General features: G+C 43.6%; 8 non-coding genes across 8 annotated transcripts; all 8 read right to left on the bottom strand.

The window, feature by feature from the left end:
• Positions 1 to 1,926: 1,926 nt before the first annotated feature.
• Positions 1,927 to 1,999, bottom strand: trnav-aac (transfer RNA valine (anticodon AAC)). Its single transcript has one exon. It is a non-coding gene; the product is annotated as a tRNA-Val (tRNA).
• A 2,674-nt stretch (positions 2,000 to 4,673) lies between these two features.
• Positions 4,674 to 4,746, bottom strand: trnav-aac (transfer RNA valine (anticodon AAC)). Its single transcript has one exon. It is a non-coding gene; the product is annotated as a tRNA-Val (tRNA).
• Positions 4,747 to 10,138: 5,392 nt separating this feature from the next.
• trnav-aac (transfer RNA valine (anticodon AAC)) lies at positions 10,139 to 10,211 on the bottom strand. The gene has a single exon. It is a non-coding gene; the product is annotated as a tRNA-Val (tRNA).
• A 3,815-nt stretch (positions 10,212 to 14,026) lies between these two features.
• trnai-aau (transfer RNA isoleucine (anticodon AAU)) lies at positions 14,027 to 14,099 on the bottom strand. The gene has a single exon. It is a non-coding gene; the product is annotated as a tRNA-Ile (tRNA).
• Positions 14,100 to 16,773: 2,674 nt separating this feature from the next.
• Positions 16,774 to 16,846, bottom strand: trnav-cac (transfer RNA valine (anticodon CAC)). The gene has a single exon. It is a non-coding gene; the product is annotated as a tRNA-Val (tRNA).
• A 2,674-nt stretch (positions 16,847 to 19,520) lies between these two features.
• trnav-cac (transfer RNA valine (anticodon CAC)) lies at positions 19,521 to 19,593 on the bottom strand. Its single transcript has one exon. It is a non-coding gene; the product is annotated as a tRNA-Val (tRNA).
• Positions 19,594 to 22,267: 2,674 nt separating this feature from the next.
• On the bottom strand, positions 22,268 to 22,340 carry trnav-aac (transfer RNA valine (anticodon AAC)). The gene has a single exon. It is a non-coding gene; the product is annotated as a tRNA-Val (tRNA).
• Positions 22,341 to 25,012: 2,672 nt separating this feature from the next.
• Positions 25,013 to 25,085, bottom strand: trnav-aac (transfer RNA valine (anticodon AAC)). Its single transcript has one exon. It is a non-coding gene; the product is annotated as a tRNA-Val (tRNA).
• Between the last annotated feature and the right edge of the window lie 392 nt (positions 25,086 to 25,477).

The raw sequence follows: 25,477 nt of genomic DNA, 5'->3' as shown, positions 1-25,477 counted from the left end.
TTTGAAGCAGACTTCTAAAGCACAGTGTCCAAAATGGTTTATGGATTCAGAGGTAAAGTGCAGAGCACAGATAAGTTATTCAATTAAGGATTCTCCTTCAGTTAACATTTCTTTAGTTGTGCAAATGAAGATCATCAGTCAATTAATGATGTTTTCCCATGAAGGCAGGATAACATTTAATGATTATGCATTTTCTAAGTAAAAGCCCATGTGATTCAGGGCGAAATGGCAAATTGGATCCAAATTTGGCTCAGAGGCAGGAAGCAAAGGGTAATGTTTGATGGGTGTTTTTGTGACTGGAAGGATGTTTCCAGTGGGGTTCCACAGTTTTCAGTGCCAGATCCATTGCTTTTTATGGTATTTATCAAAGATCTAAACTTGAATATAGGTGTTATGATTACGAAGTTTTCAGGTGTTATTAAAATAGGCAGTGTGGTTGATAATGAAGAAGAAAGCTGGAGACTCCAGGAAGATATCAATCAACTGATAAGGGGGTAGAGCAGTGGCAAATTGAATTTAATCCAGAGATGTGAGAGATCGCGCATTTGTGGAGGGCTAACAAGGAAAGGGAATACACATCAACTGGTATGACATTGAGAAGTGTAGAGGAACAAAGGTAACTGGGATTGCTTGTGCACAGATCCCTGAAGGTAGCTGACCAGTTGGAAAAGTTGATTAAGAAGTCATATGGAATGGTTGCATTTATTGGCAGAAGCAAGGAACAGAACAGCAAGGGGTTATGCTAGACCTGTATAAAATTCTGGTTAGGCCACAGCTGGAGTACTGCGTGCAGTTCTGGTCACCGCATTGAAGGAAGAACGTGAATAAGCTAGAGCGGGAACAGAGGAGATTTACGTAGATGTTACAGGGAGTGGAGCAACTTTGCTAGGAGGACAGATTGATTCGGATGGGTTTGTTTTCCTTGGAACAGAGGAGGCTGATGGGCGACAGCATTGAGATGTATAAAAATAAGAGCGGCCTAGATATTGTTGATTAAAAGTGTCTATTTCACAGAGTGGAGTGGTCAACAACCAGGCTGCATAATTGAAACGTAAGCAGTGTAAGTGTAAAAGGGGATTTGAAGTGAACATTCTGCATGCAGATGTTTGTGGGGGTCTCAAACTCACTGCCTGAAAGTGTGTTCCAAGCAGAAACCCTCACCACATTTAACAAGTTCTTAGATGTGCACACGAAATGCAATAAGATGCAGGGGTGCACACCTAAAACAGGGCATTTGTTGGCCGGTGCAGATACGATGGGCTGAAATGACTCCTTCCATGCTGTAAACCTCTATGATAATATAATTATCGGTTATGATTACTTTCATGATGCAAAACGCGGCAATCAGATAATTAATGGTGTTTCCAGTGCAGAAGTGTTCGTGCAAGCTGGGGCTCGAACTCCGGAAGCCGAGATGAAGCATCTTATGAGGCTGCTGCTCGGTGTACAGGGAGCGTTGTCTCGAATGGTGGCATTTTGCAGTCCATTGAAGGGCGGTAAACCGCTGTTTGATGCTGCATTCTCCGCTTTCCGCCGGCAGCGGCTGATTGGAGAGTGTGGGAGTGGAAGTTAGGGCTTGTCCCGCCCTCACTCACTTTGGAGCTGGGGAAGAGCGATTAGTCGATGGGTTTGTTTGTGCCTTTAATTTTCTGTTGTGAAGCGTGGCGGCGTGGCAGGATCCTTTAATAATCTCTCACAGCTGACCTAAATGCACGGAATGTGCAGCTTTGAGATATGGTTTCTCCAGCGTCAGGGCTGGAAACGGGAGGGAGTGAGAGACACTGTGTAGAATTTGAATGTGAACAGAACTGCAGAGAGAAATCAGCAAATGGACCAGCATCGTGAGACACTGCACTCTGTTAACATTGAACCACTAATATGAATGATTTAATTTTATCTTATCATTAATTGAACACGTTTGCATAATGTTTCCGCCCGGTTTCAAACCAGGGACTTTTCGCGTGTTCGGCGAACGTGATAACCACTACACTACAGAAACGCTGTGGCAGTAAGATTGTTGGGAACATAACCAGAGCTTTAACCTCAACAGCTGGACTACACTTCTGGAGCTTGTGTCACGAGAATAGAATAACGGTGCTATATTTAGCAAGGTTGTGAGTGTGGCAGGAATTGATTCCGTGTTTCTCTGCCTTTATACATAGGAACAGGAGTGGCCATTCCTCAGCAAGTGGTTAGAATCTGGAATACACTTCTCTAAAGGGCGGTGGAGTCAGACTCAATCTTATCTTTCAAAACGGAGTTGGATAAGTATCCGAATGAAAAAAATTGCACAGCTGTGGGTAAATGACAGGGGAGTGAGACTTGTTGAGAGTTGGCATGGGCTCGACGGGCTGCATCCATTCCCTTATTCTTTGATTCTATAAGTTAGTGGCACATTTAATAGTGCGCATGTCAGCAGAATATTGAAAGGGATATGGATTCAGTCGACACAACGAGAGGCATCTGATTCAGAAGATTCGGGTGCACGAAAATTCGGGTTTAATGACTTTAAATGCATCATTTTTCTTTTATGAAGATTCGGTCAGAGAAATGTTTGAAAAATAATTTTTTGCTGAAAAGGGCTCAGCACTTCATCTTCTTTTTGGCTGTTAGGGCCACACTTCTTTTCGATGGTATTCTTCCAGAATGTATATTTTCTTTGCTGTTTCACAATAACCAGTCCCTTGCACTACAGTCTATCTCACTGTCTCCAACGTCTCATGTACATGTTACCAGCAATGAACATTTTGAAGCAGACTTCTAAAGCACAGTGTCCAAAATGGTTTATGGATTCAGAGCTAAAGTGCAGAGCACAGATAAGTTATTCAATTAAGGACTCTCCTTCAGTTAACATTTCTTTAGTTGTGCAAATGAAGATCATCAGTCAATTAATGATGTTTTCCCATGAAGGCAGGATAACATTGAATGATTATGCATTTTCTAAATAAAAGCCCATGTGATTCAGGGCGAAGTGGCAAATTGGATCCAAATTTGGCTCAGAGGCAGGAAGCAAAGGGTAATGTTTGATGGGTGATTTTGTGACAGGAAGGATGTTTCCAGTGGGGTTCCACAGTTTTCAGTGCCAGATCCATTGCTTTTTATGGTATTTATCAATGATCTAAACTTGAATATAGGTGTTATGATTACGAAGTTTTCAGGTGTTATTAAAATAGGCAGTGTGGTTGATAATGAAGAAGAAAGCTGGAGACTCCAGGAAGATATCAATCAACAGATAATGAGGTGGAGCAGTGGCAAATTTAATTTAATCCAGAGATGTGAGAGATCGCGCATTTGTGGAGGGCTAACAAGGAAAGGGAATACACATCAACTGGTATGACATTGAGAAGTGTAGAGGAACAAAGGTAACTGGGATTGCTTGTCCACAGATCCCTGAATGTAGCTGACCAGTTGGAAAAGTTGATTAAGAAGTCATATGGAATGGTAGCATTTATTGGCAGAAGCAAGGAACAGAACAGCAAGTGGGTTATGCTAGAACTGTATAAAATTCTGGTTAGGCCACAGCTGGAGTACTGCTTGCAGTTCTGGTCACCGCATTGAAGGAAGAACGTGAATACGCTGGAGAGGGTACAGAGGAGATTTACGTAGATGTTGCCGGGAGTGGAGCAACTTTGCTATGAGGACAGATTGGATAGGATGGGTTTGTTTTCCTTGGAACAGAGGAGGCTGATGGGTGACCGCATTGAGGTGTATAAAAATAGGAGGGGCCTAGATATTGTTGATTAAAAGGGTCTATTTCACATAGCGGAGTGGCCAACAACCAGGCTGCATAATTTAAAAGTAATTAGTGTAAGGGTTAAAGGGGATTTGAAGTGAACATTCTGCATGCAGATGTTTGTGGGGGTCTCAAACTCACTGCCTGAAAGTGTGGTGCAGGCAGAACCCCTCACCACATTTAACCAGTTCTTAGATGTGCACATGAAATGCAATAAGGTGCAGGGGTACACACCTAAAACTGGGCATTTGTTGGCCGGTGCAGATACGATGGGCGTAAATGACTCCTTCCATGCTGTAAACCTCTATGATTATATAATTATCGGTTAGGATTACTTTCATGATGCAAAACGTGGCAATCAGATAATTAATGCTGTTTCCAGTGAAGAAGTGTTCGTGCAAGCTGGGGCTCGAACTCAGGAAGCTGAGATGAAGCATCTTATGAGGCTGCTGTTCGGTGTACGGGGGGCGTTGTCTCGAACGGTGCCATTTTGCAGCCCAGTGAAGGGCGGTAAACCGCTGTTTGATGCTGCATTCTCCGCTTTCCGCCGGCAGCGGCTGATTGGAGAGTGTGGGAGCGGAAGTTAGGGCTTGTCCCGCCCTCACTCACTCTGGAGCTGAGGAAGAGCGATTAGTCGATGGGTTTGTTTGTGGCTTTAATTTTCTGTTGTGAAGCGTGGTGGCGTGGCAGGATCCTTTAATAATCTCTCACAGCTGACCTGAATGCAAGGAATGTGCAGCTTTGAGATATGGTTTCTCCAGCGTCAGGGCTGGAAACGGGAGGGAGTGAGAGACACTGTGTAGAATTTGAATGTGAACAGAACTGCAGAGAGAAATCAGCAAATGGACCAGCATCGTGAGACACTGCACTCTGTTAATATTGAACCACTAATATGAATGATTTAATTTTATCTAATCATGAATTGAACACGTTTGCATAATGTTTCCGCCCGGTTTCGAACCGGGGAATTTTCGCGTGTTCGGCGAACGTGATAACCACTCCACTACAGAAACGCTGTGGCAGTAAGATTGTTGGGAACATAACCAGAGCTTTAACCTCAACAGCTGGTCTACACTTCTGGAGCTTGTGTCACGAGAATAGAATAACGGTGCTATATTTAGCAAGGTTGTGTGTGTGGCAGGAATTGATCCCGTGTTTCTCTGCCTTTATACATAGGAACAGGAGTGGCCATTCCTCAGCAAGTGGTTAGAATCTGGAATAAACTTCTCTAAAGGGCGGTGGAGTCAGACTCAATCTTATCTTTCAAAACGGAGTTGGATAAGTATCCGAATGAAAAAAATTGCACAGCTGTGGGTAAATGACAGGGGAGTGAGACTTGTTGAGAGTTGGCATGGGCTCGACGGGCTGCATCCATTCCCTTATTCTTTGATTCTATAAGTTAGTGGCACATTTAATAGTGCGCATGTCAGCAGAATATTGAAAGGGACATGGATTCAGTCGACACAACGAGAGGCATCTGATTCAGAAGATTCGGGTGCACGAAAATTCAGGTTTAATGACTTTAAAAGCATCATTTTTCTTTTATGAAGATTCGGTCAGAGAAATGTTTGAAAAATAATTTTTTGCTGAAAAGGGCTCGGCACTTCATCTTCTTTTTGGCTGTTAGGGTCACACTTCTTTTCGATGGTATTCTTCCAGAATGTATATTTTCTTTGCTGTTTCACAATAACCAGTCCCTTGCACACAGTCTATCTCACTGTTTCCAACGTCCCATGTACATGTTACCAGTAAGGAACATTTTGAAGCAGACTTCTAAAGCACACTGTCCAAAATGGTTTATGGATTCAGAGGTAAAGTGCAGAGCACAGATAAGTTATTCAATTAAGGACTCTCCTTCAGTTAACATTTCTTTAGTTGTGCAAATGAAGATCATCAGTCAATTAATGATGTTTTCCCATGAAGGCAGGATAACATTTAATGATTATGCATTTTCTCAGTAAATGCCCATGTGATTCAGGGCGAAGTGGCAAATTGGATCCAAATTTGGCTCAGAGGCAGTAAGCAAAGGGTAATGTTTGATGGGTGTTTTTCTGACTGGAAGGATGATTCCAGTGGGGATCCGCAGTTTTCAGTGCCAGATCCATTGCTTTTTATGGTATTTATCAATGATCTAAACTTGAATACAGGTGTTATGATTACGAAGTTTTCAGGTGTTATTAAAATAGGCAGTGGGTTGATAATGAAGAAGAAAGCTGGAGACTCCAGGAAGATATCAATCAACTGATAAGGAGGTAGAGCAGTGGCAAATGGAATGTAATCCAGAGATGTGAGTGATCGCGCTTTTGTGGAGGGCTAACAAGGAAAGGGAATACACATCAACTGGTATGACATTGAGAAGTGTAGAGGAACAAAGGTAACTGGGATTGCTTGTCCACAGATCCCTGAAGGTAGCTGGCCAGTTGGAAAAGTTGGTTAAGAAGTCATATGGAATGGTAGCATTTATTGGCAGAAGCAAGGAACAGAACAGCAAGTGGGTTATGCTAGAACTGTATAAAATTCTGGTTAGGCCACAGCTGGAGTACTGCGTGCAGTTCTAGTCACCGCATTGAAGGAAGGACGTGAATACGCTGGAGAGGGTACAGAGGAGATTTACGTAGTTGTTGCCGGGAGTGGAGCAACTTTGCTATGAGGACAGATTGGATAGGATGGGTTTGTTTTCCTTGGAACAGAGGAGGCTGATGGGCGACAGTATTGAGGTGTATAAAAATAGGAGGGGCCTAGATATTGTTGTTTAAAAGGGGTCTATTTAACATAGCGCAGTGGCCAACAACCAGGCTGCATAATTTCAAAGTAATTAGTGTAAGGGTTAAAGGGGATTTGAAGTGAACATTCTGCATGCAGATGTTTGTGGGGGTCTCAAACTCACTGCCTGAAAGTGTGGTGCAGGCAGAAACCCTCACCACATTTAACAAGTTCTTAGATGTGCACATGAAATGCAATAAGGTGCAGGGGGACACACCTAAAACTGGGCATTTGTTGGCCGGTGCAGATACGATGGGCTTAAATGACTCCTTCCATGCTGTAAACCTCTATGATTATATAATTATCGGTTAGGTTTACTTTCATGATGCAAAACGTGGCAATCAGATAATTAATGGTGTTTCCAGTGAAGAAGTGTTCGTGCAAGCTGGGGCTCGAACTCAGGAAGCTGAGATGAAGCATCTTATGAGGCTGCTGTTCGGTGTACGGGGAGCGTTGTCTCGAACGGTGGCATTTTACAGCCCAGTGAAGGGCGGTAAACCGCTGTTTGATGCTGCATTCTCCGCTTTCCGCCGGCAGCGGCTGATTGGAGAGTGTGGGAGCGGAAGTTAGGGCTTGTCCCGCCCTCACTCACTCTGGAGCTGGGGAAGAGCGATTAGTCGATGGGTTTGTTTGTGGCTTTAATTTTCTGTTGTGAAGCGAGGTGGCGTGGCAGGATCCTTTAATAATCTCTCACAGCTGACCTGAATGCACGGAATGTGCAGCTTTGAGATATGGTTTCTCCAGCGTCAGGGCTGGAAACGGGAGGGAGTGAGAGACACTGTGTAGAATTTGAGTGTGAACAGAACTGCAGAGAGAAATCAGCAAATGGACCAGCATCGTGAGACACTGCACTCTGTTAATATTGAACCACTAATATGAATGATTTAATTTTATCTAATCATTAATTGAACACGTTTGCATAATGTTTCCACCCAGGGACCTTTCGCGTGTGAGGCGAAAGTGATAACCACTACACTACGGAAACCATGTTGCAGTAACATTGTTGGGAACATAACCAGAGCTTTAACCTCAACAGCTGGACTACACTTCTGGAGTTTGTGTCACGAGAATAGAATGACGTTGCTATATTTAGCAAGGTTGTGAGTGTGGCAGGAATTGATCCCGTGTTTCTCTGCCTTTATACATAGGAACAGGAGTGGCCATTCCTCACCAAGTGGTTAGAATCTGGAATGCACTGCTCTAAAGGGCGGTGGAGTCAGACTCAATCTTATCTTTCAAAACGGAGTTGGATAAGTATCCGAATGAAAAAAATTGCACAGCTGTGGGTAAATGACAGGGGAGTGAGACTTGTTGAGAGTTGGCATGGACTCGACGGGCTGCAACCATTCCCTTATTCTTTGATTCTATAAGTTAGTGGCACATTTAATAGTGTGCTTGTCAGCAGAATATTGAAAGGGACATGGATTCAGTCGGCACAACGAGAGGCATCTGATTCAGAAGATTCGGGTGCACGAAAATTCGGGTTTAAAGACTTTAAAAGCATCATTTTTGTTTTGTGAAGATTCGGTCAGAGAAATGTTTGGGAAATGAATTTTTTGCTGAAAAGGGCTCAGCACTTCATCTTCTTTTTGGCTGTTAGGGTCACACTTCTTTCCGATGGTATTCTTCCAGAATGTATATTTTCTTTGCTGTTTCACAATAACCAGTCCCTTGCACTGCAGTCTATCTCACTGTTTCCAACGTCCGATGTACATGTTACCAGCAATGAACATTTTGAAGCAGACTAAAATGGTTTATGGATTCAGATGTAAAGTGCAGAGTACAGATAAGTTATTCAATTTAGGACTCTCCTTCAGTTAACATTTCTTTAGTTGTGCAAATGAAGATCATCAGTCAATTAATGATGATTTCCCATGAAGGCAGGATAATATTGAATGATTATGCATTTTCTAAGTAAAAGCCCATGTCATTCAGGGCGAAGTGGCAAATTGGATCCAAGTTTGGCTCAGAGGCAGGAAGCAAAGGGTAATGTTTGATGGGTGTTTTTGTGACTGGAAGGATGTTTCCAGTGGGGTTCCGCAGTTTTCAGTGCCAGATCCATTGCTTTTTATGGTATTTATCAATGATCTAAACTTGAATATAGGTGTTATGATTTCGAAGTTTTCAGGTGTTATTAAAATAGGCAGTGTGGTTGATAATGAAGAAGAAAGCTGGAGACTCCAGTAAGATATCAATCAACTGATAAGGGGGTAGAGCAGTGGCAAATTGAATTTAATCCAGAGATGTGAGAGATCGCGCATTTGTGGAGGGCTAACAAGGAAAGGGAATACACATCAACTGGTATGACATTGAGAAGTGTAGAGGAACAAAGGTAACTGGGATTGCATGTCCACAGATCCCTGAAAGTAGCTGGCCAGTTGGAAAAGTTGGTTAAGCAGTCATATTGAATGGTTGCATTTATTGGCAGAAGCAAGGAACAGAACAGCAAGTGGGTTATGCTCGAACTGTATAAAATTCTGGTTAAGCCACAGCTGGAGTACTGCGTGCAGTTCTAGTCACCGCATTGAAGGAAGGACGTGAATACGCTGGAGAGGGTACAGAGGAGATTTACGTAGATGTTGTCGGGAGTGGAGCAACTTTGCTATGAGGACAGATTGGATAGGATGGGTTTGTTTTCCTTGGAACAGAGGAGGCTGAAGGGCGACAGCATGAGGTGTATAAAAATAGGAGGGGCCTAGATATTGTTGATTAAAAGGGTCTATTTCACATAGTGGAGTGGTCAACAACCAGGCTTCGTAATTTAAAAGTAATTAGTGTAAGGGTTAAAGGGGATTTCAAGTGAACATTCTGCATGCAGATGTTTGTGGGGGTCTCAAACTCACTGCCTGAAAGTGTGGTGCAGGCAGAATCCCTCAGCACAGTTAACAAGTTCTGAGATGTGCACATGAAATGCAATAAGATGCAGGGGTACACTCCTGAAACTGGGCATTTGTTGGCCGGTGCAGATACGATGGGCTTAAATGACTCCTTCCATGCTGTAAACCTCTATGATTATAAAATTATCGCTTAGGATTACTTTCATGATGCAAAACGTGGCAATCAGATAATTAATGGTGTTTCCAGTGAAGAAGTGTTCGTGCAAGCTGGGGCTCGAACTGAGGAAGCTGAGATGAAGCATTTTCTGAGTCTGCTGTTCGGTGTACGGGGAGCGTTGTCTCGAACGGTGGCATTTTGCAGCTCAGTGAAGGGCGGTAAACCGCTGTTTCATGCTGCATTCTCCGCTTTCCGCCGGCAGCGGCTGATTGGAGAGTGTGGGAGCGGAAGTTAGGGCTTGTCCCGCCCTCACTCACTCTGGAGCTGGGGAAGAGCGATTAGTCGATGGGTTTGTTTGTGGCTTTAATTTTCTGTTGTGAAGCGTGGTGGCGTGGCAGGATCCTTTAATAATCTCTCACAGCTGACCTGAATGCACGGAATGTGCAGCTTTGAGATATGGTTTCTCCAGCGTCAGGGCTGGAAACGGGAGGGAGTGAGAAACACTGTGTAGAACTTGAGTGTGAACAGAACTGCAGAGAGAAATCAGCAAATGGAACAGCATCGTGAGACACTGCACTCTGTTAACATTGAACCACTAATATGAATGATTTAATTTTTTCTTATCATTAATTGAACACGTTTGCATAATGTTTCCGCCCGGTTTCGAACCGGGGACTTTTCGCGTGTTAGACGAACGTGATAACCACTACACTACGGAAACGCTGTGGCAGTAATATTGTTGGGAACATAACCAGAGCTTTAACCTCAACAGCTGGACGACACTTCTGGAGCTTGTGTCACGAGAATAGAATGACGGTGCTGTATTTAGCAAGGTTGTGAGTGTGGCAGGAATTGATCCCGTGTTTCTCTGCCTTTATACATAGGAACAGGAATGGCCATTCCTCAGCAAGTGGTTAGAATCTGGAATAGACTGCTCTAAAGGGCGGTGGAGTCAGACTCAATCTTATCTATCAAAACGGAGTTGGATAAGTATCCGAATGAAAAAAATTGCACAGCTGTGGGTAAATGACAATGGACTGAGACTTGTTGAGAGTTGGCATGGGCTCGACGGGCTGCAACCATTCCCTTATTCTTTGATTGTATAAGTTAGTGTCACATTTAATAGTGTGCATGTCAGCAGAATATTGAAAGGGACATGGATTCAGTCGGCACAACGAGAGGCATCTGATTCAGAAGATTCGTGTGCACGAAAATTCGGGTTTAATGACTTTAAAAGCATCATTTTTGTTTAGTGAAGATTCGGTCAGAGAAATGTTTGGGAAAATATTTTTTTGCGGAAAAGAGCTCAGCACTTCATCTTCTTTTTGGCTGTTAGGGCCACACTTCTTTTCGATGGTATTCTTCCAGAATGTATATTTTCTTTGCTGTTTCACAATAACCAGTCCCTTGCACTACAGTCTATCTCACTGTTTCCAACGTCCCATGTACATGTTACCACAAGGAACATTTTGAAGCAGACTTCTAAAGCACAGTGTCCAAAATGGTTTATGGATTCAGAGGTAAAGTGCAGAGCACAGGTAAGTTATTCAATTAAGGACTCTCCTTCAGTTAACATTTCTTTAGCTGGTCAAATGAAGATCATCAGTCAATTAATTATGTTTTCCCATGAAGGCAGGATAACATTTAATGATTATGCATTTTCTAAGTAAAAGCCCATGTGATTCAGGGCGAAGTGGCAAATTGGATCCAAATTTGGCTCAGAGGCAGGAAGCAAAGGGTAATGTTTGATGGGTGTTTTTGTGACTGGAAGGATATTTCCAGTGGGGTTTCACAGATTTCAGTGCCAGATCCATTGCTTTTTATGGTATTTATCAATGATCGAAACTTGAATATAGGTGTTATGATTACGAAGTTTTCAGGTGTTATTAAAATAGGCAGTGTGGTTGATAATGAAGAGGAAAGCTGGAGACTCCAGGAAGATGTCAATCAACTGATAAGGGGGTAGAGCAGTGGCAAATGGAATTTAATCCAGAGATGTGAGAGATCGCGCATTTGTGGAGGGCTAACAAGGAAAGGGAATACACATCAACTGGTATGACATTGAGAAGTGTAGAGGAACAAAGGTAACTGGGATTGCTTGTGCACAGATCCCTGAAGGTAGCTGGCCCGTTGGAAAAGTTGGTTAAGAAGTCATATGGAATGGTTGCATTTGTTAAAGCACATGGGATTGGGGGTAGTGTGCTGACATGGATTGAGAACTGGTTGTCAGACAGGAAGCAAAGATTAGGAGTAAATGGGGACTTTTCAGAATGGCAGGCAGTGACTAGTGGGGTACCGCAAGGTTCTGTGCTGGGGCCCCAGCTGTTAACACTGTACATTAATGATTTAGACGAGGGGATTAATGTAGCATCTCCAAATTTGCGGATGACACTAAGTTGGGTGGCAGTGTGAGCTGCAAGGAGGGTTCTATGAGGCTGCAGAGCGACTTGGATAGTTTAGGTGAGTGGGCAAATGCATGGCAGATGAAGTATAATGTGGATAAATGTGAGGTTATCCACTTTGGTGGTAAAAACAGAGAGACAGACTATTATCTGAATGGTGACAGATTAGGAAAAGGGCAGGTGCAAAGAGACCTGGGTGTCGTGGTACATCAGTCATTGAAGGTTGGCATGCAGGTACAGCAGGCGGTTAAGAAAGCAAATGGCATGTTGTCCTTCATAGCGAGGGGATTTGAGTACAAGGGCAGGGAGGTGTTGCTACAATTGTACAGGGCCTTGGTGAGGCCACACCTGGAGTATTGTGTACAGTTTTGGTCTCCTAACCTGAGGAAGGACATTCTTGCTATTGAGGGAGTGCAGCGAAGGTTCACCAGACTGATTCCCGGGATGGCGGGACTGACCTATCAAGAAAGACTGGATCAACTGGGCTTGTATTCACTGGAGTTCAGAAGAATGAGAGGGGACCTCATAGAAACGTTTAAAATTTGACGGGTTTAGACAGGTTAGATGCAGGAAGAATGTTCCCAATGTTGGGGAAGACCAGAACCAGGGGACACAGTCTGAGGATAAGGGGGAAGCCATTTAGGACCGAGATGAGGAGGAATTTCTTCACCCAGAGAGTGGTGAACCTGTGGAATTCTCTACCACAGAAAGTTGTTGAGGCCAATTCACTAAATATATTCAAAAAGGAGTTAGATGAAGTCCTTACTACTAGGGGAATCAAGGGGTATGGTGAGAAAGCAGGAATGGGGTACTGAAGTTGCATGTCCAGCTATGAACGCATTGAATGGCGGTGCAGGCTAGAAGGGCCGAATGGCCTACTCCTGCACATATTTTCTATGTTTCTATGTTTCTATTGGCAGAAGCAAGGAACAGAACAGCAAGTGGGTTATGCTAGAACTGTATAAAATTCTGGTTAGGCCACAGCTGGAGTACTGTGTGCAGTTCTGGTCACCGCATTGAAGGAAGAACGTGAATACGCTGGAGAGAGTACAGAGGAGATTTAAGTAGATGTTGCCGGGAGTGGAGCAACTTTGCTATGAGGACAGATTGGATAGGATGGGTTTGTTTTCCTTGGAACAGAGGAGGCTGATGGGCGACAGCATTGAGGTGTATAAAAATAGGAGGGGCCTAGATATTGTTGATTAAAAGGGTCTATTTCACATAGTGGAGTGGTCAACAACCAGGCTGCATAACTTAAAAGTAATTAGTGTAAGGGTTAAAGGGGATTTGAAGTGAACATTCTGCATGCAGATGTTTGTGGGGGTCTCAAACTCACTGCCTGAAAGTGTGGTGCAGGCAGAAACCCTCAGCACATTTAACAAGTTCTTAGATGTGCACATGAAATGCAATAAGGTGCAGGGGTACACACCTAAAACTGGGCATTTGTTGGCCGGTGCAGATACGATGGGCTTAAATGACTCCTTCCATGCTGTAAACCTCTATGATTATATAATTATCGGTTAGGATTACTTTCATGATGCAAAACGTGGCAATCAGATAATTAATGGTGTTTCCAGTGAAGAAGTGTTCGTGCAAGCTGGGGCTCGAATTGAGGAAGCTGAGATAAAACATCTTATGAGGCTGCTGTTCGGTGGACGGGGAGCGTTGTCTCGAACGGTGGCATTTTGCAGCCCAGTGAAGGGCGGAAAACCGCTGTTTGATGCTGCATTCTCCGCTTTCCGCCGGCAGCGGCTGATTGGAGAGTGTGGGAGCGGAAGTTAGGGCTTGTCCCGCCCTCACTCACTCTGGAGCTAGGGAAGAGCGATTAGTCGATGGGTTTGTTTGTGGCTTTAATTTTCTGTTGTGAAGCGTGGTGGCGTGGCAGGATCCTTTAATAATCTCTCATAGCTGACCTGAATGCACGGAATGTGCAGCTTTGAGATATGGTTTCTCCAGCGACAGGGCTGGAAACGGGAGGGAGTGAGAGACACTGTGTAGAATTTGAGTGTGAACACAACTGCAGAGAGAAATCAGCAAATGGAACAGCATCGTGAGACACTGCACTCTGTTAATATTGAACCACCAATATGAATGATTTAATTTAACTAATCATTAATTGAACACGTTTGCATAATGTTTCCGCCCGGTTTCGAACAGGGAACTTTTCGCGTATTAAGCAAACGTGATAACCACTACACTACGGAAACACTGTGGCAATAACGGTATTAGGAACATAACCAGAGCTTTAACCTCAATAGCTGGACTGCACTTCTGGAGCTTGTGTCACGAGAAGAGAATGACGGTGCTCTTTTTAGCAAGGTTGTGAGTGTGGCAGGAACTGATCCCGTGTTTCTCTGCCTTTATACATAGGAACAGGAGTGGCCATTCCTCAGCAAGTGGTTAGAATCTGGAATACACTGCTCTAAAGGGCGGTGGAGTCAGACTCAATCTTATCTTTCAAACGGAGTTGGATAAGTATCCGAATGAAAAAAATTGCACAGCTGTGGGTAAATGACAGGGGAGTGAGACTTGTTGAGAGTTGGCATGGGCTCGACGGGCTGCAACCATTGCCTTATTCTTTGATTCTATAAGTTAGTGGCACATTTAATAGTGTGCATGTCAGCAGAATATTGAAAGGGACATGGATTCAGTCGGCACAACGAGAGGCATCTAATTCAGAAGATTCGAGTGCACGAAAATTCGGGTTTAATGACATTAAAAGCATCATTTTTGTTTTGTGAAGATTCGGTCAGAGAAATGTTTGGGAAAATAATTTTTTGCTGAACAGGGCTCAGCACTTCATCTTCTTTTTGGCTGTTAGGGTCACATTTCTTTTCGATGGTATTCTTCCAGAATGTATATTTTCTTTGTTGTTTCACAATAACCAGTCCCTTGCACTACAGTCTATCTCACTGTTTCCAACGTCTCATGTACATGTTACCAGCAATGAACATTTTGAAGCAGTCTTCTAAAGCACAGTGTCCAAAATGGTTTCTGGATTCAGAGGTAAAGTGCAGAGCACAGATAAGTTATTCAATTAAGGACTCAAATTCAGTTAACATTTCTTTACTGTTGCAAATGAAGATCATCAAGTCAATTAATGATGTTTTCCCAAAAAGGCAGGATAACATTTAATGATTATGCACTTTCTAAGTAAAAGCCCATGTGATTCAGGGCGAAGTGGCAAATTGGATCCAAATTTGGCTCAGAGGCAGGAAGCAAAGGGTAATATTTGATGGGTGTTTTTGTGACTGGAAGGATGTTTCCAGTGGGGTTCCGCAGTTTTCAGTGCCAGATCCATTGCTTTTTATGGTATTTATCAATGATCTAAACTTGAATATATGTGTTATGATTACGAAGTTTTCAGGTGTTATTAAAATAGGCAGTGGGTTGATAATGAAGAAGAAAGCTGGAGACTCCAGGAAGATATCAATCAACTGATAAGGGGGTAGAGTTGTGGCAAATGGAATTTAATCCAGAGATGTGAGAGATCGCGCATTTGTGGAGGGCTAACAAGGAAAGGGAATACACATCAACTGGTATGACATTGAGAAGTGTAGAGGAACAAAGGTAACTGGGTTTGCTTGTCCACAGATCCCTGAAGGTAGCTGGCCGGTTGGAAAAGTTGGTTAAGAAGTCATATGGAATGGTTGCATTTATTGGCAGAAGCAAGGAACAGAACAGCAAGTGGGTTATGCTAGAACTGTATAAAATTCTGGTTAGGCCACAGCTGGAGTACTGCGTGCAGTTCTGGTCACCGCATTGAAGGAAGAACGTGAATACGCTGGAGAGGGTACAGAGGAGATTTACGTAGATGTTGCCGGGAGTGGAGCAACTTTGCTATGAGGACAGATTGGCTAGGATGGGTTTGTTTTCCTTGGAACAGAGGAGGCTGATGGGCGGCAGCATTGAGGTGTCCAAACATAGGAGGGGCCTAGATATTGTTGATTGAAAGGGTCTATTTCACATAGTGGAGTGGTCAACAACCATGCTGCATAATTTCAAAGTAATTAGTGTAAGGGTTAAAAGGGATTTGAAGTCAACATTCTGCATGCAGATGTTTGTGGGGGTCTCAAACTCACTGCCTGAAAGTGTGGTGCAGACAGAAACCCTCACCACATTTAACAAGTTCTTAGATGTGCACATGAAATGCAATAAGGTGCAGGGGTACACACCTAAAACTTGGCATTTGTTGGCCGGTGCAGATACGATGGGCTTAAATGACTCCTTTCATGCTGTAAACCTCTATGATTATATAATTGTCGGTTAGGATTACTTTCAAGATGCAAAACTTGGCAATCAGATAATTAATGGTGTTTCCTTTGAAGAAGTGTTCGTGCAAGCTGGGGCTCGAACTCAGGAAGCTGAGATAAAGCATCTTGTGAGGCTGCTGTTCCGTGTACGGGGAGCGTTGTCTCGAATGGTGGCATTTTGCAGCCCAGTGAAGGGCGGTAAACCGCTGTTTGATGCTGCATTCTCCGCTTTCCGCCGGCAGCGGCTGATTGGAGAGTGTGGGAGCGGAAGTTAGGGCTTGTCCCGCCCTCACTCACTCTGGAGCTGGGGAAGAGCGATTAGTCGATGGGTTTGTCTGTTGCTTTAATTTTCTGTTGTGAAGCGTGGTGGCGTGGCAGGATCCTTTAATAATCTCTCACAGCTGACCTGAATGCACGGAATGTGCAGCTTTGAGACATGGTTTCTCCAGCGTCAGGGCTGGAAACGGGAGGGAGTGAGATAAACTGTGTAGAATTTGAGTGTGGACAGAACTGCAGAGAGAAATCAGCAAATGGAACAGCATCGTGAGACACTGCACTCTGTTAATATTGAACCACCAATATGAATGATTTAATTTTATCTAATCATTAATTGAACACGTTTGCATAATGTTTCCACCCGGTTTCGAACCGGGGAACTTGCGCGTGTGAGGCAAACGTGATAACCACTACACTACGGAAACGCTGTGCCAGTAACATCGTTGGGAACATAACCAGAGCTTTAACCTCAACAGCTGGACTACACTTCTGGAGCTTGTGTCACGAGAATAGAATGACGGTGCGATATTTCGCAAGGTTGTGAGTGAGGCAGGAATTGATCCCGTGTTTCTCTGCCTTTATACATAGGAACAGGAGTGGCCATTCCTCAGCAAGTAGTTAGAATCTGGAATACATTGCTCTACAGGGCGGTGGAGTCAGACTCAATCTTTTCTTTCAAAACGGAGCTGGATAAGTATCCGAATGAAAAAAATTGCACAGCTGTGGGTAAGTGACAGGGGAGTGAGACTTGTTGAGAGTTGGCATGGGCTCGACGGGCTGCATCCATTCCCTTATTCTTTGATTCTATAAGTTAGTGGCACATTTAATAGTGTGCATGTCAGCAGAATATTGAAAGGGACATGGATTCAGTCGGCACAACGAGAGGCATCTGATTCAGAAGATTCCGGTGCATGAAAATTCGGGTTTAATGACTTTAAAAGCATCATTTTTCTTTTGTGAAGATTCGGTCAGAGAAATGTTTCAAAAATAATTTTTTGCTGAAAAGGGCTCAGCACTTCATCTTCTTTTTGGCTGTTAGGGCCACACTTCTTTTCGATGGTATTCTTCCAGAATGTATATTTTCTTTGCTGTTTCACAATAACCAGTCCCTTGCACTGCAGTCTATCTCACTGTTTCCAACGTCTCATGTACATGTTACCAGCAATGAACATTTTGAAGCAGACTTCTAAAGCACAGTGTCCAAAATGGTTTATGGATTCAGAGGTAAAGTGCAGAGCACAGATAAGTTATTCAATTAAGGATTCTCCTTCAGATAACATTTCTTTAGTTGTGCAAATGAAGATCATCAGTCAATTAATGATGTTTTCCCATGAAGGCAGGATAACATTTAATGATTATGCATTTTCTAATTAAAAGTCCATGTGATTCAGGGCGAAGTGGCAAATTGGATCCAAATTTGGCTCAGAGGCAGGAAGCAAAGGGTAATGTTTGATGGGTGTTTTTGTGACTGGAAGGATGTTTCCAGTGTGGTTCCACAGTTTTCAGTGCCAGATCCATTGCTTTTTATGGTATTTATCAATGATCTAAACTTGAATATAGGTGTTATGATTGCGAAGTTTTCAGGTGTTATTAAAATAGGCAGTGTGGTTGATAATGAAGAAGAAAGCTGGAGACTCCAGGAAGATATCAATCAACTGATAAGTGGGTAGAGCAGTGGCAAACTGAATTTAATCCAGAGATGTGAGAGATCGCGCATTTGTGGAGGGCTAACAAGGAAAGGGAATACACATCAACTGGTATGACATTGAGAAGTGTAGAGGAACAAAGGTAACTGGGATTGCTTGTCCACAGATCCCTGAAGGTAGCTGACCAGTTGGAAAAGTTGATTAAGAATTCATATGGAATGGTTGCATTTATTGGCAGAAGCAAGGAACAGAACAGCAAGTGGGTTATGCTAGAACTGTATAAAATTCTGGTTAGGCCACAGCTGGAGTTCTGCGTGCAGTTCTGGTCACCGCATTGAAGGAAGAACGTGAATACGCTGGAGAGGGTACAGAGGAGATTTACGTAGATGTTGCCGGGAGTGGAGCAACTTTGCTATGAGGACAGATTGGATAGGATGTGTTTGTTTTCCTTGGAACAGAGGAGGCTGATGGGCGACAGCATTAAGGTGTAAATAAAAAGGAGGGGCCTAGATATTGTTGATTAAAAGGGTCTATTTCACATAGTGGAGTGGTCAACAACCAGGCTGCATAATTTAAAAGTAATTAGTGTAAGGGTTAAAGCGGATTTGAAGTGAACATTCTGCATGCAGATGTTTGTGGGGGTCTCAAACTCACTGCCTGAAAGTGTGGTGCAGGCAGAAACCCTCACCACATTTAACAAGTTCTGAGATGTGCACATGAAATGCAATAAGGTGCAGGGGGACACACCTAAAACTGGACATTTGTTGGCCGGTGCAGATACGATGGGCTTAAATGACTCCTTCCATGCTGTAAACCTCTATGATTATATAATTATCGGTTAGGATTACTTTCATGATGCAAAACGTGGCAATCAGATAATTAATGGTGTTTCCAGTGAAGAAGTGTTCGTGCAAGCTGGGGCTCGAACTCAGGAAGCTGAGATGAAGCATCTTATGAGGCTGCTGTTTGGTGTACGGGGAGCGTTGTCTCGAACGGTGGCATTTTGCAGCCCAGTGAAGGGCGGTAAACCGCTGTTTCATGCTGCATTCTCCGCTTTCCGCCGGCAGCGGCTGATTGGAGAGTGTGGGAGTGGAAGTTAGGGCTTGTCCCGCCCTCACTCACTCTGGAGCTGGTGAAGAGCGATTAGTCGATGGGTTTGTTTGTGGCTTTAATTTTCTGTTGTGAAGCGTGGTGGCGTGGCAGGATCCTTTAATAATCTCTCACAGCTGACCTGAATGCACGGAATGTGCAGCTTTGAGATATGGTTTCTCCAGCGTCAGGGCTGGAAACGGGAGGGAGTGAGAGACACTGTATAAAATTTGAGTGTGAACCGAGCTGCAGAGAGAAATCAGCAAATGGACCAGCATCGTGAGACACTGCACTCTGTTAATATTGAACCACTAATATGAATGATTTAATTTTATCTAATCATTAATTGAACACGTTTGCATAATGTTTCCGCCCGGTTTCGAACCGGGGACCTTGCGCGTGTGAGACAAAAGTGATAACCACTACACTACGGAAACGCTGTGCCAGTGACATCGTTGGGAACATAACCAGAGCTTTAACCTCAACAGCTGGACTACACTTCTGGAGCTTGTGTCACGAGAATAGAATGACGGTGCTATATTTCGCAAGGTTGTGAGTGAGGCAGGAATTGATCCCGTGTTTCTCTGCCTTTATACATAGGAACAGGAGTGGCCATTCCTCAGCAAGTAGTTAGAATCTGGAATACATTGCTCTACAGGGCGGTGGAGTCAGACTCAATCTTATCTTTCAAAACGGAGCTGGATAAGTATCCGAATGAAAAAAATTGCACAGCTGTGGGTAAGTGACAGGGGAGTGAGACTTGTTGAGAGTTGGCATGGGCTCGACGGGCTGCATCCATTCCCTTATTCTTTGATTCTATAAGTTAGTGGCACATTTAATAGTGTGCATGTCAGCAGAATATTGAAAGGGACATGGATTCAGTCGGCACAACGAGAGGCATCTGATTCAGAAGATTCCGGTGCATGAAAATTCGGGTTTAATGACTTTAAAAGCATCATTTTTCTTTTGTGAAGATTCGGTCAGAGAAATGTTTGAAAAAGAATTTTTTGCTGAAAAGGGCTCAGCACTTCATCTTCTTTTTGGCTGTTAGGGCCACACTTCTTTTCGATGGTATTCTTCCAGAATGTATATTTTCTTTGCTGTTTCACAATAACCAGTCCCTTGCACTGCAGTCTATCTCACTGTTTCCAACGTCTCGTATACATGTTACCAGCAATGAACATTTTGAAGCAGACTTCTAAAGCACAGTGTCCAAAATGGTTTATGGATTCAGAGGTAAAGTGCAGAGCACAGATAAGTTATTCAATTAAGGATTCTCCTTCAGTTAACATTTCTTTAGTTGTGCAAATGAAGATCATCAGTCAATTAATGATGTTTTCCCATGAAGGCAGGATAACATTTAATGATTATGCATTTTCTAAGTAAAAGCCCATGTGATTCAGGGCGAAGTGGCAAATTGGATCCAAATTTGGCTCAGAGGCAGGAAGCAAAAGGTAATGTTTGATGGGTGTTTTTGTGACTGGAAGGATGTTTCCAGTGGGGTTCCACAGTTTTCAGTGCCAGATCCATTGCTTTTTTTGGTAGTTATCAATGATCTAAACTTGATTATAGGTGTTATGATTACGAAGTTTTCAGGTGTTATTAAAATAGGCAGTGTGGTTGATAATGAAGAAGAAAGCTGGAGACTCCAGGAAGATATCAATCAACTGATAAGGGGGTAGAGCAGTGGCAAATTGAATTTAATCCAGAGATGTGAGAGATCGCGCATTTGTGGAGGGCTAACAAGGAAAGGGAATACACATCAACTGGTATGACATTGAGAAGTGTAGAGGAACAAAGGTAACTGGGATTGCTTGTCCAGAGATCCCTGAAGGCAGCTGACCAGTTGGAAAAGTTGATTAAGAAGTCATATGGAATGGTTGCAGTTATTGGCAGAAGCAAGGAACAGAACAGCAAGTGGGTTGTGCTAGAACTGTATAAAATTCTGGTTAGGCCACAGCTGGAGTACTGCGTGCAGTTCTGGTCACCGCATTGAAGGAAGAACGTGAATACACTGGAGAGGGTACAGAGGAGATTTACGTAGATGGTGCCTGGAGTGGAGCAACATTGCTATGAGGACAGATTGGATAGGATGGGTTTGTTTTCCTTGGAACAGAGGAGGCTGATGGGCGACCGCATTGAGGTGTATAAAAATAGGAAAGGCCTAGATATTGTTGATTAAAAGGGTCTATTTCACATAGTGGAGTGGTCAACAACCAGGCTGCATAATTTAAAAGTAATTAGTGTAAGGGTTAAAGGGGATTTGAAGTGAACATTCTGCATGCAGATGTTTGTGGGGGTTTCAAACTCACTGCCTGAAAGTGTGGTGCAGGCAGAAAGCCTCACCACATTTAACAAGTTCTTAGATGTGCACATGAAATGCAATAAGGTGCAGGGGGACACACCTAAAACTGGGCATTTGTTGGCCGGTGCAGATACGTTGGGCGTAAATGACTCCTTCCATGCTGTAAACCTCTATGATTATATAATTATCGGTTAGGATTACTTTCATGATGCAAAACGTGGCAATTAGATAATTAATGCTGTTTCCAGTGAAGAAGTGTTCGTGCAAGCTGGGGCTCGAACTCAGGAAGCTGAGATGAAGCATCTTATGAGGCTGCTGTTCGGAGCACGGGGAGCGTTGTCTGGAACGATGGCATTTTGCAGCCCAGTGAAGGGCGGTAAACCGCTGTTTGATGCTGCATTCTCCGCTTTCCGCCGGCAGCGGCTGATTGGAGAGTGTGGGAGCGGAAGTTAGGGCTTGTCCCGCCCTCACTCACTCTGGAGCTGAGGAAGAGCGATTAGTCGATGGGTTTGTTTGTGGCTTTAATTTTCTGTTGTGAAGCGTGGTGGCGTGGCAGGATCCTTCAATAATCTCTCACAGCTGACCTGAATGCACGGAATGTGCAGCTTTGAGATATGGTTTCTCCAGCGTCAGTGCTGGAAGCGGGAGGGAGTGAGAGACACTGTGTAGAATTTGAGTGTGAACAGAACTGTAGAGAGAAATCAGCAAATGGAACAGCATCGTGAGACACTGCACTCTGTTAGCATTGAACCACCAATATGAATGATTTAATTTTATCTTATCATTAATTGAACACGTTTGCATAATGTTTCCGCCCGGTTTTGAACCGGGGACCTTTCGCGTGTTAGGCGAACGTGATAACCACTACACTACGGAAACGCTGGTGCAATAACATCGTTGGGAACATAACCAGAGCTTTAACCTCAACAGCTGGACTACACTTCTGGAGCTTGTGTCACGAGAATCGAATAACGGTGCGATATTGCAAGGTTGTGAGTGTGGCAGGAATTGTTCCCGTGTTTCTCTGCCTTTATACATAGGAATAGGAGTGGCCATTCCTCAGCAAGTGGTTAGAATCTGGAATACACTTCTCTAAAGGGCGGTGGAGTCAGACTCAATCTTATCTTTCAAAACGGAGTTGGATAAGTATCCGAATGAAAAAAATTGCACAGCTGTGGGTAAATGACAGGGGAGTGAGACTTGTTGAGAGTTGGCATGGGCTCGACGGGCTGCATCCATTCCCTTATTCTTTGATTCTATAAGTTAGTGGCACATTTAATAGTGCGCATGTCAGCAGAATATTGAAAGGGACATGGATTCAGTCGACACAACGAGAGGCATCTGATTCAGAAGATTCGGGTGCACGAAAATTCGGGTTTAATGACTTTAAAAGCATCATTTTTCTTTTGTGAAGATTCGGTCAGAGAAATGTTTGAAAAAGAATTTTTTGCTGAAAAGGGCTCAGCACTTCATCTTCTTTTTGGCTGTTAGGGCCACACTTCTTTTCGATGGTATTCTTCCAGAATGTATATTTTCTTTGCTGTTTCACAATAACCAGTCCCTTGCACTGCAGTCTATCTCACTGTTTCCAACGTCTCGTATACATGTTACCAGCAATGAACATTTTGAAGCAGACTTCTAAAGCACAGTGTCCAAAATGGTTTATGGATTCAGAGGTAAAGTGCAGAGCACAGATAAGTTATTCAATTAAGGATTCTCCTTCAGTTAACATTTCTTTAGTTGTGCAAATGAAGATCATCAGTCAATTAATGATGTTTTCCCATGAAGGCAGGATAACATTTAATGATTATGCATTTTCTAAGTAAAAGCCCATGTGATTCAGGGCGAAGTGGCAAATTGGATCCAAATTTGGCTCAGAGGCAGGAAGCAAAAGGTAATGTTTGATGGGTGTTTTTGTGACTGGAAGGATGTTTCCAGTGGGGTTCCACAGTTTTCAGTGCCAGATCCATTGCTTTTTTTGGTAGTTATCAATGATCTAAACTTGATTATAGGTGTTATGATTACGAAGTTTTCAGGTGTTATTAAAATAGGCAGTGTGGTTGATAATGAAGAAGAAAGCTGGAGACTCCAGGAAGATATCAATCAACTGATAAGGGGGTAGAGCAGTGGCAAATTGAATTTAATCCAGAGATGTGAGAGATCGCGCATTTGTGGAGGGCTAACAAGGAAAGGGAATACACATCAACTGGTATGACATTGAGAAGTGTAGAGGAACAAAGGTAACTGGGATTGCTTGTCCAGAGATCCCTGAAGGCAGCTGACCAGTTGGAAAAGTTGATTAAGAAGTCATATGGAATGGTTGCAGTTATTGGCAGAAGCAAGGAACAGAACAGCAAGTGGGTTGTGCTAGAACTGTATAAAATTCTGGTTAGGCCACAGCTGGAGTACTGCGTGCAGTTCTGGTCACCGCATTGAAGGAAGAACGTGAATACACTGGAGAGGGTACAGAGGAGATTTACGTAGATGGTGCCTGGAGTGGAGCAACATTGCTATGAGGACAGATTGGATAGGATGGGTTTGTTTTCCTTGGAACAGAGGAGGCTGATGGGCGACCGCATTGAGGTGTATAAAAATAGGAAAGGCCTAGATATTGTTGATTAAAAGGGTCTATTTCACATAGTGGAGTGGTCAACAACCAGGCTGCATAATTTAAAAGTAATTAGTGTAAGGGTTAAAGGGGATTTGAAGTGAACATTCTGCATGCAGATGTTTGTGGGGGTTTCAAACTCACTGCCTGAAAGTGTGGTGCAGGCAGAAAGCCTCACCACATTTAACAAGTTCTTAGATGCGCACATGAAATGCAATAAGGTGCAGGGGGACACACCTAAAACTGGGCATTTGTTGGCCGGTGCAGATACGTTGGGCGTAAATGACTCCTTCCATGCTGTAAACCTCTATGATTATATAATTATCGGTTAGGATTACTTTCATGATGCAAAACGTGGCAATTAGATAATTAATGCTGTTTCCAGTGAAGAAGTGTTCGTGCAAGCTGGGGCTCGAACTCAGGAAGCTGAGATGAAGCATCTTATGAGGCTGCTGTTCGGAGCACGGGGAGCGTTGTCTGGAACGATGGCATTTTGCAGCCCAGTGAAGGGCGGTAAACCGCTGTTTGATGCTGCATTCTCCGCTTTCCGCCGGCAGCGGCTGATTGGAGAGTGTGGGAGCGGAAGTTAGGGCTTGTCCCGCCCTCACTCACTCTGGAGCTGAGGAAGAGCGATTAGTCGATGGGTTTGTTTGTGGCTTTAATTTTCTGTTGTGAAGCGTGGTGGCGTGGCAGGATCCTTCAATAATCTCTCACAGCTGACCTGAATGCACGGAATGTGCAGCTTTGAGATATGGTTTCTCCAGCGTCAGTGCTGGAAGCGGGAGGGAGTGAGAGACACTGTGTAGAATTTGAGTGTGAACAGAACTGTAGAGAGAAATCAGCAAATGGAACAGCATCGTGAGACACTGCACTCTGTTAGCATTGAACCACCAATATGAATGATTTAATTTTATCTTATCATTAATTGAACACGTTTGCATAATGTTTCTGCCCGGTTTTGAACCGGGGACCTTTCGCGTGTTAGGCGAACGTGATAACCACTACACTACGGAAACGCTGGTGCAATAACATCGTTGGGAACATAACCAGAGCTTTAACCTCAACAGCTGGACTACACTTCTGGAGCTTGTGTCACGAGAATCGAATAACGGTGCGATATTGCAAGGTTGTGAGTGTGGCAGGAATTGTTCCCGTGTTTCTCTGCCTTTATACATAGGAATAGGAGTGGCCATTCCTCAGCAAGTGGTTAGAATCTGGAATACACTTCTCTAAAGGGCGGTGGAGTCAGACTCAATCTTATCTTTCAAAACGGAGTTGGATAAGTATCCGAATGAAAAAAATTGCACAGCTGTGGGTAAATGACAGGGGAGTGAGACTTGTTGAGAGTTGGCATGGGCTCGACGGGCTGCATCCATTCCCTTATTCTTTGATTCTATAAGTTAGTGGC

Source organism: Pristiophorus japonicus, chromosome 3, assembly GCF_044704955.1.
Source record: "Pristiophorus japonicus isolate sPriJap1 chromosome 3, sPriJap1.hap1, whole genome shotgun sequence".
In the NCBI taxonomy this organism is placed as follows: domain Eukaryota; kingdom Metazoa; phylum Chordata; class Chondrichthyes; family Pristiophoridae; genus Pristiophorus; species Pristiophorus japonicus.
Note: the sequence above shows the minus strand (reverse complement) of the source record. Positions and strands in the feature narration are given on the sequence as shown.